General features: G+C 44.4%; 1 protein-coding gene across 1 annotated transcript in view; it reads left to right on the top strand.

Moving 5' to 3' along the window:
• LOC124803237 (vegetative cell wall protein gp1) overlaps window positions 1–16,063 on the top strand; it is a 185,375-nt gene that overhangs the window by 155,962 nt on the left and 13,350 nt on the right. The window lies entirely within an intron of this gene.

Below are 16,063 nucleotides of genomic sequence, written 5' to 3'. Positions count from 1 at the left end.
TGTGTGTGAGCACATTTTTTCAATGATTGTTCCCCGTGTTTTATGTTCCATTTTATGTCAATGTTCTGAGGTTTTTGTTTTCTTCTTGACACCCGTCTCACTATGATACTGCACGGGCGCTGAAGACCTTGCTGTCGTGCGCCCCCCACACCCCTCTACTACTACTACTGTAGTGTTTGTGGCGACCTGATAACTGTGCGCCACATTTTACTTGACTGTCCTTTATTCTCTGACCAGAGGGCGATGGTTTCCTTGCCACCTGATTTGCCCTCTATTTTGCAAGACGACGCAACGACTGTGGTTAAGGTCTTACGGTTTTGTGTCCTGTCCAATTTGTTGCCTCGGATTTTAGGGAGAGGATTTTAATGTGCTGCTGGGTGACTGGTTCACCCAGGCTTTAGGTAAGAGGTCCGCCAGTCACGATTACCTACTTGTTTCACTTCGATTTCTGTTCTCTTTTCCTTGTGTTTCCTTTCCTTTTTTAGTGCGTTTCTTCTCCTCTTGTTTTGCCTCTTTATGTGAGGATTTGTAACTGCGTCAAGCCTGTGTCTTTTAGCCGTTCTCCTTGTTCGCTGTCCGTCTTCGTGCCTTCTCCGCATGTGTTCCTGTTTCTATGCGTTTGGGCGCTGATGACCACGCTGTTTAGCGCCCGAAAACCTCAACCCACACACACACACACACACCCCTTCCATTCTGCAAATACTTGACCCTGTTCACCATTGTCGCATGCGTCTGGCTATTGGCGCCATTCACACTAGTTCCATTGAGTCTTCTCACACAAGTGGGGATTTCACAGAAGTAGTGATTCCCCCTCTACAATTACGACGGAGCTAACTTACGCAATCGCCATTAGCCAATTCCCTGACCATCCCACGTACCCTGTCCTCTTTGCTAACGAGGAATCTCTTTTCTGACAACTGCCCACAGGTGGAATTGCCAGTTGGCATGCATCTCACTTCCTCTGTCCGGATCTCCACTCGCTGGAATGCACTCCATGTATTTCCTCCCACAACCCTCCCCCCCCCCCCTTCAGGATGGTGCCTAGACGACATGACGGATCTATTCCAGGGTCCTAAGGCCTCTGTCGCCCCTATGGTTTTTCAGCGTCTTGTACGTGCCATCCATGCAGAGTTCCTGAGTGCCACCATCTTCTGCACCGATAGTCCTAAGACAATCGATAAGGTGGAATATGTTTTCACGTCTTCTACTGGCATCGAACACCATTTATTACCAGGGTCATGTAGTGTGTGTCGACAGCAGAGCTTCTAGCCATTCACAGGGCCCTCCTTCTCAGCCCTCGCTCCCCAGTGTTTTAATTTGTTAAGAATCAATTAGCAGCCTGTAGGCTATCGACCGATGCTACTCACGTCACGCTCTCGTCACCCTTTCGTCTCTGCTATTCATAACCACCTCTCTACCCCTAGCTGTGTCGCCTGCTCGGTTGTCTTTCTCTGAGTCCCAAGTCATATGGGCGTCCCAGGGAATGACCTGGCTGACAGATTAGCTAGAGACGCTGATACCCCATTCCCTTTGATGATTCCAGCTGCGGATATCCGGCCGCTCTTTACCAGTTTTTAGGTTTTTATGCCTTTTGCTGTGTTTTACCTTCATTGTTTTGACTCCCCTGACAATCATTCCATTTTTAGGGAGCCCTGTTTCTTCTGCGAGTAACTTCGGAATCGCGGGACTGATGACCTCAACATTTGGTCCCATAATCCCTCTCAATTACTCAATCCTCGAATGGTAACACCTGAACATACGGGGTTTCCAGGATTTCGAGATCAGGTCCTTCTTTAATACACCACGCACCGTGTGCCAGCTACCTGGTGTTTTGATGCCCTAGTACTGGTGGTGGTGTCACTCACTGCTGCCACATTTTGTGGAGATGGGGCCACCGAAGGTCGTCGTCCTCCTCGTGGTTTGTCCACAACAGATCCAGTTATCTTTAGCTCGGTGTGACAGTTCCTAAAAGCTTTGGCACAAAGTGTGGACATGAGGGCCGTAAACACCCCACTACCATCGCTGAACAAAAACTACATATCGCTACACTTCAGTGAAGCGACCTAAGCGCGCTCGTGTAAACTTTCTGCCATCTCCTCGTTCATCGTAAGATGGTGCTGCGGACGGCCAAGGTATTCTCAGGGTTCCTGTAACAGAACACGACGATGTTCATTAATAGCAATAATTACAAAACGTGTGGACAATTAAAACTAAGGAACGATTCCTTACCCATCCAGTATTTATTTACAACTTACACAAAATAGGAATGTGTTTCAAAGTTGTCCTGCCCTTCAGAGTAGTCACCAGCATTGTGTATCACTTTTGCCAAGGCTGTGGAAGTTGTAAAATACCCTTTAGCAGCGCCAGTTATGTTGATAGTTCCAGCAGAGCGGTCTGTTGTCAGAGGAATCGGAGTTCTGAAACGAATGCCATGAAGTGCTTCCTAAATCTCGGGAATCAATCAAAAGTTGCGCCGTATGCTGCGCCCGAGCATTGTCCTATAGAATGGTGGGCGGGCCCCACAGTGTCGTAGCTTCTTTCTCTAATTTTGTCGCAGGCTGTTTCCAAAAAATGAACTTCTCAAAATAACAACCGGCGACAAATTCTGCAGCACCCGCCCGCTATTTTGCATGACTGTGCTCTGACGCACGTGACGCAAGTTTGACTGATTTGTTCTATGGATGGGACTGGGAAGTGTTGTACCATCCACAAGTCCGTGTGGCTGCAGTTGGATTCCTAAGATGAAGGAACCTCTTCATGGCATTCGCTTCAGAACTGAGATTTGTCGGGCAATAGACTGTTCCGCTTGAACTATCAACACAACTGGTGGTACTAACGGTATCCTAAGACTTCCACATCACTGACAACGGATTAAAGACTGTGTGACTACTATGAAGGACAAAACTTTCAGACGTATCCACGTTGCGTAAGTTTCAAATTAATAAGTTAAAATGAGTCGAGATCGCAATAATGTTTGTTTAGTGACGGGTTCGGCTGTACACTGTTGTACGATAGTGGTATCACGTGAAAAGAGGAGCCGCCAGCACCATTCGTAGGGGCACCAGAGAGTCTTGAGCGATACCTTTAACATCAGCCGAAACTGGTCAATATACAAAGCTTACTGCGATCTCGACTGTTGATTAAGTATAGCACCACATCGCTGAGGCCCATAGACAATGTTCTCAAAATTTATGAATTCAAATAAATAGTTGCCAATATTAATGTTTCAATCTTTGTAATTCTTCTGTTTACAAATCGCCTCATACATAAATCCACTGTGAGGATTAGTAATATTTTTTAAGAACTTAGCGTACCTGGTATGCGAAAGGGCTTTCAAGTGACCGCTACAATTTTTAAAATCATCCATGCGCGATCCATTAACGCTGTGTGTGGCGTGGTCTGAATTTGGGCTGCTGCTGCTGCGGCTGAAAAGTAATCGTAATGAAACCTAAGTAGTGTAATTTAGTATTGCTTCAACGAAATAGACGCAAATACTGGGGAGTCTAAAATTTGCGATGAGTTTACTATGAAAGGATCGTCGTAAACTAATAACGCAGGTAAGTTTCTCGGCCTGAAGAATACTGAACGAAACCAAAATGTGCAAACCGTGCTTTGCTGTGGTTAACGCTCAAAGGTATATGACCCGAACCAAACAAACGTGTGAATTATCAGGTTCTCGCCCTTTGAATGAAGACGCCTCCAGGAATAGAACCACTGATCGAATAATTGAGATGGACAGAATAATAGCTAGCAACTGAAGCTTTATTCGGCGGAATTATAGTCAACATCCTCTGCCAGACACACAATTACTTCTGGGGTGAAACAAGCCGATATCAGGTTCCTCCCCGACACTACGTTGTCGAGGCGGCCTTATTCAGGTTGAGTAAGAATGGTGGTTGCACAATTTGCTTTAGGTGCAAAGACGCAGCAAAAAGTTGTGCCCTGCAGCAAATAATTTTCAACTCTTTAACTTGATCGCAAACTCACTTTGCTCTTGTTGTTGAGGAGGATTTTGCACTAACTGCAAAGGTGCTCCAGTTACTTGAACAAACTTATTTGCAAGTGTGATTGAGTTAACTACCCTTTAACTGTTGATACCTCTCCCTTCTTAATAGATCATTCCGATAACTTACATCTCTAAAAACACACGTGTGCTGCCGCAGGATCTTCTCAAAAAGAACTAAAGTGTAGAAGCAACCACACATCGCTGTTTCTGGATCAGTTGTAAAATATAATCAATTGTTCTTTGGCGTACACTCTGAACATTGCCGCTACATAGGTAAAAATAGTTCGTGACAAATGTAAGCATTTTGTTTGGAGTATATGGAGCTATAAAAAACGCTTGATATGTTTGCGAATAAATGACCAGCAACATGAAAGAAAGCACACGTGGGAAAGTGATTTGCAACCGCAGAACAATGCAAATTCAAAATCAGAGAATTCGAAGTTCTTGGCCTTTGGTTAACCGCGAGGAAAACAGCTGTATCGATAGAAGTGGTGACTGTACTTTGACCCAGGTACCACGACACACAGCCGGCCGGTGTGGCCGTGCGGTTCTAGACGCTTCAGTCTGGAACCGCGTGACCGCTGCGGTCGCAGGTTCGAATCCTGTGTGATGTCCTTAGGTTAGTTCTAGGCGACTGATGACTTCAGAAGTTAAGTCGCATAGTGCTCAGAGCCATTTTTTTGAACCACGACACATGCTCGCGAGCGGGAGCGCCGCTCTCGTTTGTCGCGTGTACAGAAAGTTGGAGGTGCGCAGTTCACCTCCTGACTCAGTTCTAAATCTGAAATCTCGTTTGCCGGCTGCGCATAACGGACCCGCTTTAAATATAAACGCACGCAGCATTTTTGAAAAAAAAAACCTTGGCAAGTTTTTACCCGTCGTGCATACTGAGCTGAAAATACAAATTTGTCGTGTTTGTCAATGCGGTTGAGAAACTGTGATTGCGTAACACAAGACTCTGCTATAGCTACTGCAAAACATAGTTCATTGTCATCTACATCCTCTGGAAGAGGAAAGACATTTTGGGAGCGTTAAATTTCCGCGTTCTTCTTGCACTTAGTGTTGTTGTGGGCTTGAGCATTCGTTGATGTTAACCCACTAATGCAGATACCATTATTAGTCGGAGCGAATACTTTGGTAAATTTAGTTAAGTAAAATGGGTTTAGCCTTTTTCATCAATGGTACATCTTACTACACACAGATTGTGGGAAACGTTGAATGAAGGCCTTTTCTTGTCGACTGCTCCCTGCTGTTGCAGTGTGTTTTTCTGGGCCTCTAGACTTGAGATTCTTTTCTGGAACGCACCTTCGATTTTCCTATGACAAGAGTCGAAGAACAAACTAGAGTGGAAAACATGACTGTGAATGGCACGTGTGATCAGGCGAAAGGATGATAGGTTGATGAAGTAAGTTAGTCTTGATTCAAAAATAAGCAGACGATCTAGTTTTATTTAGTATTGTACAAGTATAATCAACAAAAGGAAATCGATCGTTGACATAAATTGACCACATTGAGTGAATTTGGTCTCGTCTTTGTTTCTCGTGGTGCATGTGTCTGGAGATGACACTGTACCAGATTGTTGGTAGTCTGCGTAGGATTGCACTTGGAAAAAACTAACTCCACAAGAGAACCTCACTTCTGCAGTTTGGTCTGCATATCGTGATAGTACAGGGTGGTCTATTGAGAGCCTTCCATATTGTCCACTTCCCTGAATGACTTCTTTCTTCGGGACAGTCCATATCTCAGACTGTTGACATTTCTCCTGCCACTTTGAGATCCTTGCTTGCTTTGATGTTCCTGTAGGAGTTCCAGTATCTGCCAAGAAGCTCTTTCTTAATTTCAGCTCAAGTGCTGGCTGACGGCAATATAAAGGACGTGCTTGCAAAGTCGTAGCCTTGCTTTTCTCGTATCTCGCGTCTAATTTCAGGAGGGGCTCTGCCAGCAGAACAGTGTAGGTCTTAAACAACCCGTGATGGTGAAACAGGTCTAATTAAGCGCCACATGTTTCTGGTATGACTGGACATGTACTATGCCGAAAATACATTTTCAGCACTGGAGTAACTTGGCGCTAATTCTCGCGGTGCATGGGTGTCACTCCCAGATATTCCTGAGTCGGGTAGTTACACTGTGAATTTTGGCAGGGTTCAGCTTCAGGTGATCGTTCACTAAAGCAGTTGGTAAATTCTTCCGCAATGCATGGAAAATTCTAGAATCAGCCTTCATCCAGCGTGTAAGTGAAATGGCAGACTGTACACAGCCCGTCCAGAAAGTTCGGACACTGGTTTGCTTCTTGGTGCAGTAGCGAAAGTCGTAGTAGTAGCCACCGTGGCAACTTGAACGACTGTAAACAGATGACGCGTTTGACCAGTCGGTGGTGAGCAGGCAGTGTTAAGTATTAGACCTGCGGTGGTAGTGTCAGCGTTGTCACAGATCGCAGTGGAGCGACATTTCGAAATAACGTTGTTTTCCGGAATGTATTAAAGAGAGAAGGGTGTGTAAAGTTTTTCGCACACATCGACTCCCAAATAAAAACGAGGTGGCGCGTACGCCTGTCGCTTCTTGCTTAAAATGCAAAAGGCGGACAATTATTGTTAAGAAAAATGATTACGGGTGACGAGACTTCGTGTTATCAATGCGAACCTACAGGGAGCAGAAATAGATATGAAGGGTCCACGCTATGACGACATAACCGAGCACAAATTGGAACTCGCCTCTGTGTTCGAACAACTCCATTACTCCTGGTCTTGAGGCATGGCGCGTTATCTTGTTAAGAAATGCAACTGCCGTCGGGAAGGGAGTGTAAGTGGTCTGCAGCCAGTGTACGATACTCCTGGGTCGTCGTGGTGTCTTGCACAAGCTCCACTGGGTCCATGGATGGCCACGTGAATGTACCCCAGAGCATAATGGAGCCGCCGCCAGTTTGTCTCCGTCCTGCAGTACAGATGTCAAGCTGCTGTTCCCCTGAAAGACTACGGATTCGCGCCCTCCCATCGGCGTAGAGGTGGTATCGGGATTCATCAGACCATACAACACTCTCTCACTTTGCCGACGTCCAGTGCCTAGTCATGTCTCCATTTAATCGTAATTGCCGATGTCGCGGCGTACACACACAACAAACAACACACAACACACACACACCAGCTTTGTCGGACATTAGTTCCGTCACTTTTATTATGATGATCGTTTCTTCCTATGTATGTCGGCGTCAGGGAAATACTTTCGCGTTGTGAGGGAGTTTCCATCGCAACGAGAAACGCATTTTAGTGACGTCCACCCCATATCCTGTATCATGTGACTCCCCCTACTTCTCGATAATACAAAACGTGCTGCTCTTCGTTGAACTTGCTCGATGCACTACGTTAATCCTATTCGGTATCTGGTAAGGATCCCACACCGCGCAGTGTACAGTCTCTTCAGAAGATCTGTTGCATCCTGTGTTTTGCTAATAAATCGTAGTCTTGGGTTCGTCTTCCCACAACATTGTTTTTCCTTCCAATTTTTCTTCTTAATTGTAATTTCCAGGTATTTAGTTGAATTCACGGTCTTCAGATTTGACTGATTTATTGGTAACCGAAGTTCAACGAATTCATTTTAGCACTCATGTGGATAATTTCACACGTTTCGTTATTTAGGGTCAATTGCCAATTTTTGCACCACACAGATATCTTTTCTAAATAGTTTTGCAATTTGTTTTGGTCTTCTGATGACTTTACTAGACGATAAGCAGCAGCAGCATCTGCAAACAACTTAACACGGCTGCTCAGTGTGTCTACTGAATCGTTCATATACAAGGTGTTTACGTAAAAGCAAACAAGACATAGAGGATGCTCCACTGAACAATTTGTGGCAGGGAACCTGAGGTTGGGGAATTCAGCTTAGATGATAGGAATAAAACCACATTACTGTGTACCTTCCTGTTTACATTAGTTAACTGCAAATACCATCATCGACACAATGAACGATCATTTGTACTGTATAATACAAAATGTGCTGAAACTGACGGCCATCAACCTCAATGCAAACATGACACCGGCGAACAAGTTTGACGCACGCTGGCAAACATCCCTGGCGTTATTTAGTCACACCACAGGCAGCTACAGTTCTAGCAGTTAATACCATCTCCGTATCCACTGGGGCCTCACACACAAGTGACTTTAGATACCCCATAGGAAATAATTAAGGATTCACCTCAGGTGCCCTCGCAGGCCATGGAAAAGGACCTCCCTTTCCAATCCAGCGACCAGGAAATACTTCCTAGTAATCAGGCTCGTCGTCCTCGTTTACTTGCAGGAAATGGAAAAGTTCACTTCCATATCTCATTAACCTGGCTCTCCGACCCCCAGGTACCCTACCTCAAATTGTTAAGTGGAGCATTCTCTGTCCTGTTAAATTTTTTTGCACGCTCTTACGGAAACCCATTGTAGAAAAGGAATAGCCGAGCGCCTGTGATATTACCTTGGGGAACGCCAGAAATCATTCGGTTTTACTCGATGAGTTTCCGTCAGTTACTACGAAGTGTGATCTGTGACAGGAAATCACGAATCTACCTTAACCGAGACGATATTCCAAGAGCGCGCAATTTGATTACAAGCTGCTAGTGAGCTACAATGTCGGAAGCGTTCTGGAAATGTAGAAAAACGGAATCAATTCGAGATCCCTTGTCAATAGCAATGAACACTTCGTGTGAGTAGAGCTAGTTGTGTTTATTAGAATGTTTTTGAAATCCGTGTTAACTGCGTGTCAGTAGATCGTTCTGTTAGAGCTAATTTATAATATTCAAACACAATACATGTTTCAAATTACTGCTGCATGTTGTTGTTGTTGCTGTGGTCTTCAGTCCTGAGACTGGTTTGATGCAGCACTCCATGCTACTCATCCTGTGCAAGCCTCATCATCTCCCAGTACCTACTGCAGCCTACATACTTCTGAATCTGTTTAGTGTATTCATCTCTTCGTCTCCCTCTACGATTTTTACCCTCCACGCTGCCCTCCAGTACTAAAGAGGTGATCCCTTGATGCCTCAGAACATGTCCTACCAAACGATCCCTTCTTCTAGTCATGTTGTGCCACAAACTCCTCTTCTCCCCAATTCTATTCAATACCACCTCATTAGTTATGTGATCTACCCATCTAATCTTCAGCATTCTTCTGTAGCACCACAGTTCGAAAGCTTCTATTCTCTTCCTGTCCGAACTATTTATCGTCCATGTTTCACTTCCATACAATGCCACACTCCATACAAATACTTTCATAAACTACTTCCTGACACTTAAATCTATACTCGCTGTTAACAAATTTCTCTTCTTCAGAAACGCTTTCCTTGCCATTGCCAGTCTACATTTTATATCCTCCCTACTTCGACCATCATCAGTTATTTTGCTCCCCAAACAGCAAAACTCCTTTACTGCTTTAAGTGTCTAATTTCCTAATCTAATTCCCTCAGCATCACCCGACTTAATTCGACTACATTCCATTATCCTCGTTTTGCTTTTGTTCATGATCATCTTATACTCTCCTTTCAAGACACTATCCGTTTCGTTTAACTGCTCTTCCAAGTCCTTTGCTGTCTCTGACAGTATTACGACATCGGTGAACCTGAAAGGTTGTTATTTCTTCTCCATGGATTTTAATACCTCAGCCGAATTTTTCTTTTGTTTCCTTTACTGCTTGCTCAATATACAGATTAAATAACATGGGGGAGCGGCTACGACCCTCTCACTCACTTCCCAACCACTGCTTCCCTGTCATGCCCCTCGACTCATAACTGCCATCTGCTTTCTGTACAAATTGTAAATAGCGTTTCGCTCCCTGTATTTTACCCCTGCCACCTTTAGAATTTGAAAGAGAGTATTCCAGTTAACGTTGTCAAAAGCTGCATATCGACGTTAATGGTATGGACATGTAATTCAGTGGATTGCTCTTATTTCCTTTCTTGAATATTGGTGTCTTTTGTGCAGTTTTTCAGTTTTTGGGTTAGGATCTTTCGTCGAGCGATAATTATGGAGCTATTGCATAAGCATTGTCTGAAAGGAACCTAAAATCTGGACTAGAAGCCTCGCAGTTAATGACTGTACAAACGGCAAGGATGATATCGCTGCGAGCGGACGACGACACGGCAGACAATAAGCGGCGCGTTTCTCGGAGGGAGGGCGTGTCCCCACGGGAGACCGGGCGCCGGGAATGTCACCGTGAAACGCGATCCGCCCGTTCGGCAGGCGACCAATGGCAGGCGCTCTTTGTGTGTGGCGCTGCGGCGGCCGCCGCTTCCGGAAGCTCGTGTCCCGACCTCTCGGAATGCCGCGGCAGGGTAGGCCGGTGCGGGGGGTGGGGACGGGGTATTTCGGTTCGTGGTGCTCCTCGAAGGCCGGGCCGCGGAGGAGGAGGGGTACTGGGTAAATATAAAAGTGCGCGAGCGGCCGTGCCGGGCGCCTAGTTCCGCCACCGTCGCCGACGAGAGGGAGCGCCGCCCTCGCAGCCCGGACACGCTGTCGCTGGTACTGGTGCTGCTCTGCCTTGGGCTCGTCGGCGTCGCCGCGTGCTTCCTGGGAGCCGTGCTGTCGCGAGCCGCCATGTCGTCCGCGGCCGCCCCCGCCGCCGACACCCCTGCCGAGCAGGCTGCCGCAGCCGCCACCCCCGCCCCCGCCAAGCCTGAGCCTGTCCAGCCCCCAGCGCCTGCCTCTGAACCCGCTGCAGCTGTTCCCGAACCTACCCCTACCCCTACCCCTACCCCTGCACCTGAATCCGCACCGCCGGCTGCAGTCGCGCCTGAACCTGCACCCGCCCCCACAGCCACACCTGCACCTGAACCTGCGTCTCCAGCTGCAGCTGGTCCAGAACCTTCACCTCCAGTTGCGGTCGCTCCCGAACCCGTTCCCGCTGCTGCTCCCGTTGCCGAAGTGATCCCCGACCCGGAGTCTGCTCCCATGGCCGCGGCTTCTCCGACAGAAACCCCTGCCGCTGCCCCTGCTCCTGCCCCAACTGCTCCTGAATCCACTACTCCACCAGCTTCAGAGACGGCTGCAGCCGCTACGCAAGAAGCCGCACCCCAGAAGGTACGGGCGCTGTTTAGTAGCCAGTCGTCAGTTATCCTGTTGCTCTGGTGCTTTTCGTTAGTGTAGAATTAACAAAAATGTCAGCGTAGATTTTTTCCAGTTAAAACTGCAGCCGAGTGTCATTTCTTAAATTACGCTATAGGAAATAATGCAACCAGCCTTTCAGAAATGATTTTATTGTACCATTGCTAGTATCGGGCCTGAGACAGATGGTACGGTGGACATTTGTTATATTTTAGTATGCAAATGTAAAACTATATATAATTATTTACAAAGTAAAATTTTATGTAATTTTACCCTGCTATACGCTGTAGACATATCCCTCGATGATTGTGTTCAGGAGTCCTTTGTCTTAATAGGTGGCCTGTAAATTGCACTCTTCTTTTAACAATGAAACTCCAGAAGTTTCTCACCTGCTCTCTCCAGAACCACTTCGTTTGTGACCTTGTCGATACATTTTGAGCATGCGTCTATAGCACCACATTTCAAAAGAATTTAGTACAATGTATAGGGCGTATACAAGTGTAAACCTACGTAATAATAAAAGCTTTGTCACATTGTAGGCGGCAAATGTAAAACCTTTTGTAAGCTATAGACTACAAAACATAGCAAATTTTACATTAGCATCCTAAAATGCAAAGTAGTAGACGCTACCATCTGACGGTCTCAGGCCCGAAACTAGTAATGGTCTTCTTCTGTAGTGGTCAATCCAAAGATTGGTTTGCAACAGCTACAATGGCAGCTTGTCTCCATTCTGTGCGTCTTTCAGCTTTTCTCTTGATTTCTTTATAGGTGTTACATCCCACATCTTTCACGATTTGATCCATGTACCTCAGTCGTGGTCTTCCTCTTGGTCTTTTTCCCTCGACATATCCCTCGATGATTGTGTTCAGGAGTCCTTTGTCTTAATAGATGGCCTGTAAATTGCACTCTTCTTTTATTAATGAAACTCCAGAAGCTTCTCTTCTCACCTGCTCTTTCCAGAACCACTTCGTTTGTGACCTTGTCGATACATCTTATTTTGAGCATGCGTCTTTAGCACCACATTTCAAAAGAATTTAGTTCTGGTCTTCCTCTGTCCCGAGAGTCCATGTTTCACACCCGTAGCATGCCACACTCCACACACGTGATTTCAAAAATCTTTTCCTGATTTCAAGGCTGATGCTCTTAGATGTTAAGATGTTTTTCTTGTTAAAAGCAGCCTTTGCTTGAGCAATTCTACTGCTCACTTCTGCCTTGCTCCTTCCATCCCTGGTAATATTACTGCCCAGATAAGTAAATTTATCAACTTGTTCAAGCAATTCATTGCCTACATGAACTTGGACTTTCACTTGATGGTACAATAAAATAATTTCTAAAAGACTTGCGGTGGGTTGCATTATTTCCTACAGTGTAATTTACGAAAACAGCTGTGCTGGTCGACCAAACTGCATAAAACATTACGTAATAAGGGGATATTAAACATTGAAAATCATTTTGCTTTGAGACCCTTCCATTGGTCTATGCTAACGTAAAACCTATATCGTATTGTGGGTCCGCCTTGGTGAAAAACTTTAGTTTTTTATTTATCCCCAAACTAGTTTCATCGACAATATCGCCATCAGTGGGTTCTTCAATTCTAAAACAAGACAAAAATAGCACACCTATAAACACTGTAAAACGTGTGACCGTTTGGTTCCAAAATATTATGTTCTGTTCATCGCGTCTTAGTACCTTACTCGCTTAAACATCACAGTTTGGTTTTTACGTTTGTTGCCGCCATTTCTGGCTTTTTTCTGCTTTCTTTGCCGTTTCTAAGGCGTACAGCATGTTGTCTGCAACTGTGTAAGTGGCTGTTAGTAAAAAAAAGTATGAAAGTGTTGGGGTTGCTGTAGTGTTGTGGATACAGTTTTGGCGTGTGTAATATGTTATGTACTCACGTTCGTTGGACTGCTTGCAGGTGCTTTTTAAAAACAGAAAAACACAAGGTGCCAAATGTTGTATGTTTGTGTTTAAAAGCAGCTGCAAGTTGTCCAACGAACGTGAGTACATGATGTGGCCGAGCTGTTCTAGGCGCTTCAGTCTGGAACCGCACTGCTGCTACGGTCGCAGGTTCGAATCCTGCCTCGGGCATGGATGTGTGTGATGTCCTTAGGTTAGTTAGGTTAGTTAGGTTTAAGTAGTTGTAAGTCTAGGGGACTGATGACCTCAAATGTTAAGTCCCATAGTGCTTGGAGCCCTTTGAACCAGTTCCGAGTACATCACAAACTACGTAACAACCTAGTACACACCAAAACTGCATTCACAACACTATAGCAAACCCAATAGTATAACACTAAGTTGTTTTGTATTTGTTTACTAACAGCCACTCATAAAGTTGTAGGTGGTACGTTGTATGCGGAAGAAACGGCAACAAAAACAAAGAAAATATGCCGTAAACAGTGGCAACAAACGTAAAAACCATGCTGCGACGTAAAGCAAACAAGCTAATATGAAAAAATTCTCAGAACCTATTTGGAACCGAACAGTAAACGTATAGTAATGTTTTACAATGTTTGTGGATATGCTATGTTTTGCATATTTCAGAATTAAAGAACCCACTAATGATGGCGATATTGTCGCTAAAACTAGTTCGCGAATAAATGCTTTGCACCAAGGATGACCCACAACCCCGTATTGAATATACTAAACTTTGACTTAACAGCATGAAATTGATAACGCTCCCAATGAAGTAACTTTTCCAGATGTGCTTTCTCGGGTGAATTAGACGGAATCGGTGTTGTCTAAAGGATTGATTTTAATGTAATAACTGATTTTGTAGTCCTTATTGGGCTGCATTAGATGGTATTAACGGAGGACATCGAAAAAAATCGTAGAAGGGCCGCTCGTTTCGTGTATCTCGCAATAGAATACTACACAAATTCGGGGCGGTAATCACTAAAACAAAGGCGTTTTTCGTTGCAGGATCTTCCCATGAATTTTCAATCACCAACTTTCTCCTCAGTGTGAAAATATTTTATCGGCGACCACCTGTATTGGGATAAATAATAATAATAATAATAATTATTATTATTATTATTATTATTATTATTATTATTATTATTATTATTATTATAAATTAGAGCTGGCATAGAAAGATCTGCATGTTAGTGTTTCCCGTACGCTGTTCAAGACTGGAACAGTAGTGGCTTGTTACTTGAATCCTCTGCAAGGCGCCTAATTGTGAACTGGAATAATCATGTAGATGAGAGTAGATGGTTTAAAAACTGCCTCTGTTCGAGATAGTTCTAATTTCTCTTACGTCCTCATCTTTCAAGACTGGTTTGAGGGGTTACAGCTGTATCTTCAGGTAGATCGCTGGACGACACTAAAATTTTATCTGGGTGTAGCTAGTCATTTGTCTTATCCTTAATTTCGAAGACCTTCCAGCAGAAGGGAACACATTTTTTAACCTCATATTCACCGTTGACTGTAGATACTCATTTCCCATTTGCAGTTTCGCCCTTACAGCTGTTATTAAGCGGTACTGTTAGTTTTGCTCTAACAGTGTCAAACTTAAAAATCTTCAGGCATGTGTACGTGTCATCGTTAGAATAGAGGGTTTTCAGTTTAAGAATATAGCAGCAGTGAAGGAGCGCGAAGCTCCGTACACAGTGAAATGGTATAATTTACAGCAGTTAACGCTAACGTTAACATCCTTTACACAAATAGCGTAAACAGATGTTCTCAGAGACTGTTTACATGTTTCTATCACTGAATACCACACAAACGAAACAGGAATTGTCATCCACTGATCTACCTCAGGATGGTGAGTCTTAGAAACTACTCGTGAAACAAGCGCCTAACATAATTGCTTTAAAGCGGACACTATTTAGTCCAGCGTTTTTTTAAACCCTTATTTACTTTAATTTCGCGAAGATTCTTGTATACTTACCCTGAGAAACTGAGCTGAAATTTGATGTTTCACCAAAAATATCAGTTTAACTGTTGGAAAAAGTTTGAAATTTTTGGAGAGTGTGATTGATAAAGTAACTTGGGTGAACCACCTCTGTCGTTCGCACCTGTGTTTGAAACGAAACACTTTGCTGCGTGACGCTGTGAAATGGAATTAATGAGCTGCGTAGAGACGGGTAATGCAGCTATATCTCGCAGCCGTATCCCTTTGTCGGAAGTTTCGTTTTATATTCTCGAAAGTGTGTTACATATAAATCAGTATTGCGTGGAGGACATGAAAAAACTTATGACTACTTAGTCCTTTTCCTAAGTCGCCAGCTGTTGTTTGTTGGAGGGATTTTTGTTTCGGGAGGGGGGGGGGGGTCGCCGACACAAACCAGCGCTTGGGTGTTTCATACGACGTTAGCTGCTGTTTTGTCTCATTACAAACAAAATTTGCGGAAAATTGTAATTTGACGTGACCAAGCGACAGTAATTACTGTTAACACTTCCCTGAGCATTTTACTGTCACGCTCAATTGCCCTTAAACTGAGATTTGAGCTAACATAAATGGGTTGCGCTTATCGCTTCTACAGGTGACATTAATTCCTTGACAACATTTGTAATGAGTGTTTCCCATGTACACGGGACATTGTAAGAAGCATCCCACTTGCAATCTGTTCCGGCTGTCTCCACAATTACTTCACAAAAACCGCATTGTAAACAGCGTTGGAGACAACACTGAAATTGCGCCTGACGACTGCTATTCGGGTACCAGTTACATCTCGCCCGCTGCTCTGTGAACCATTATTTCCATATGTTAGCTCTTGTTGCTCATTTCAGCTGTAAATGAGGCGGAAATTGCAGCGATGTGCGTTCGTTGTGCATGTACGTTGTGAATACTTCAGTTACATCAAGATTTAATAAATCTTTGTAGATAATTTTTTTCTTGCAAATGAAACTGGCACATGGAGCGACATGTGGGGCAAGTTTCATGTAGCAGTGTGGTCATTAACCTCTCATGCTCGCTACTTACTAGTATGGGGGCAGATCTGAACCTGCTCTCGGAACCACAAAAGTCGGATAAAGTAAG

Source organism: Schistocerca piceifrons, chromosome 6 (assembly GCF_021461385.2).
Source record: "Schistocerca piceifrons isolate TAMUIC-IGC-003096 chromosome 6, iqSchPice1.1, whole genome shotgun sequence".
Lineage (NCBI taxonomy): Eukaryota > Metazoa > Arthropoda > Insecta > Orthoptera > Acrididae > Schistocerca > Schistocerca piceifrons.
Note: the sequence above shows the minus strand (reverse complement) of the source record. Positions and strands in the feature narration are given on the sequence as shown.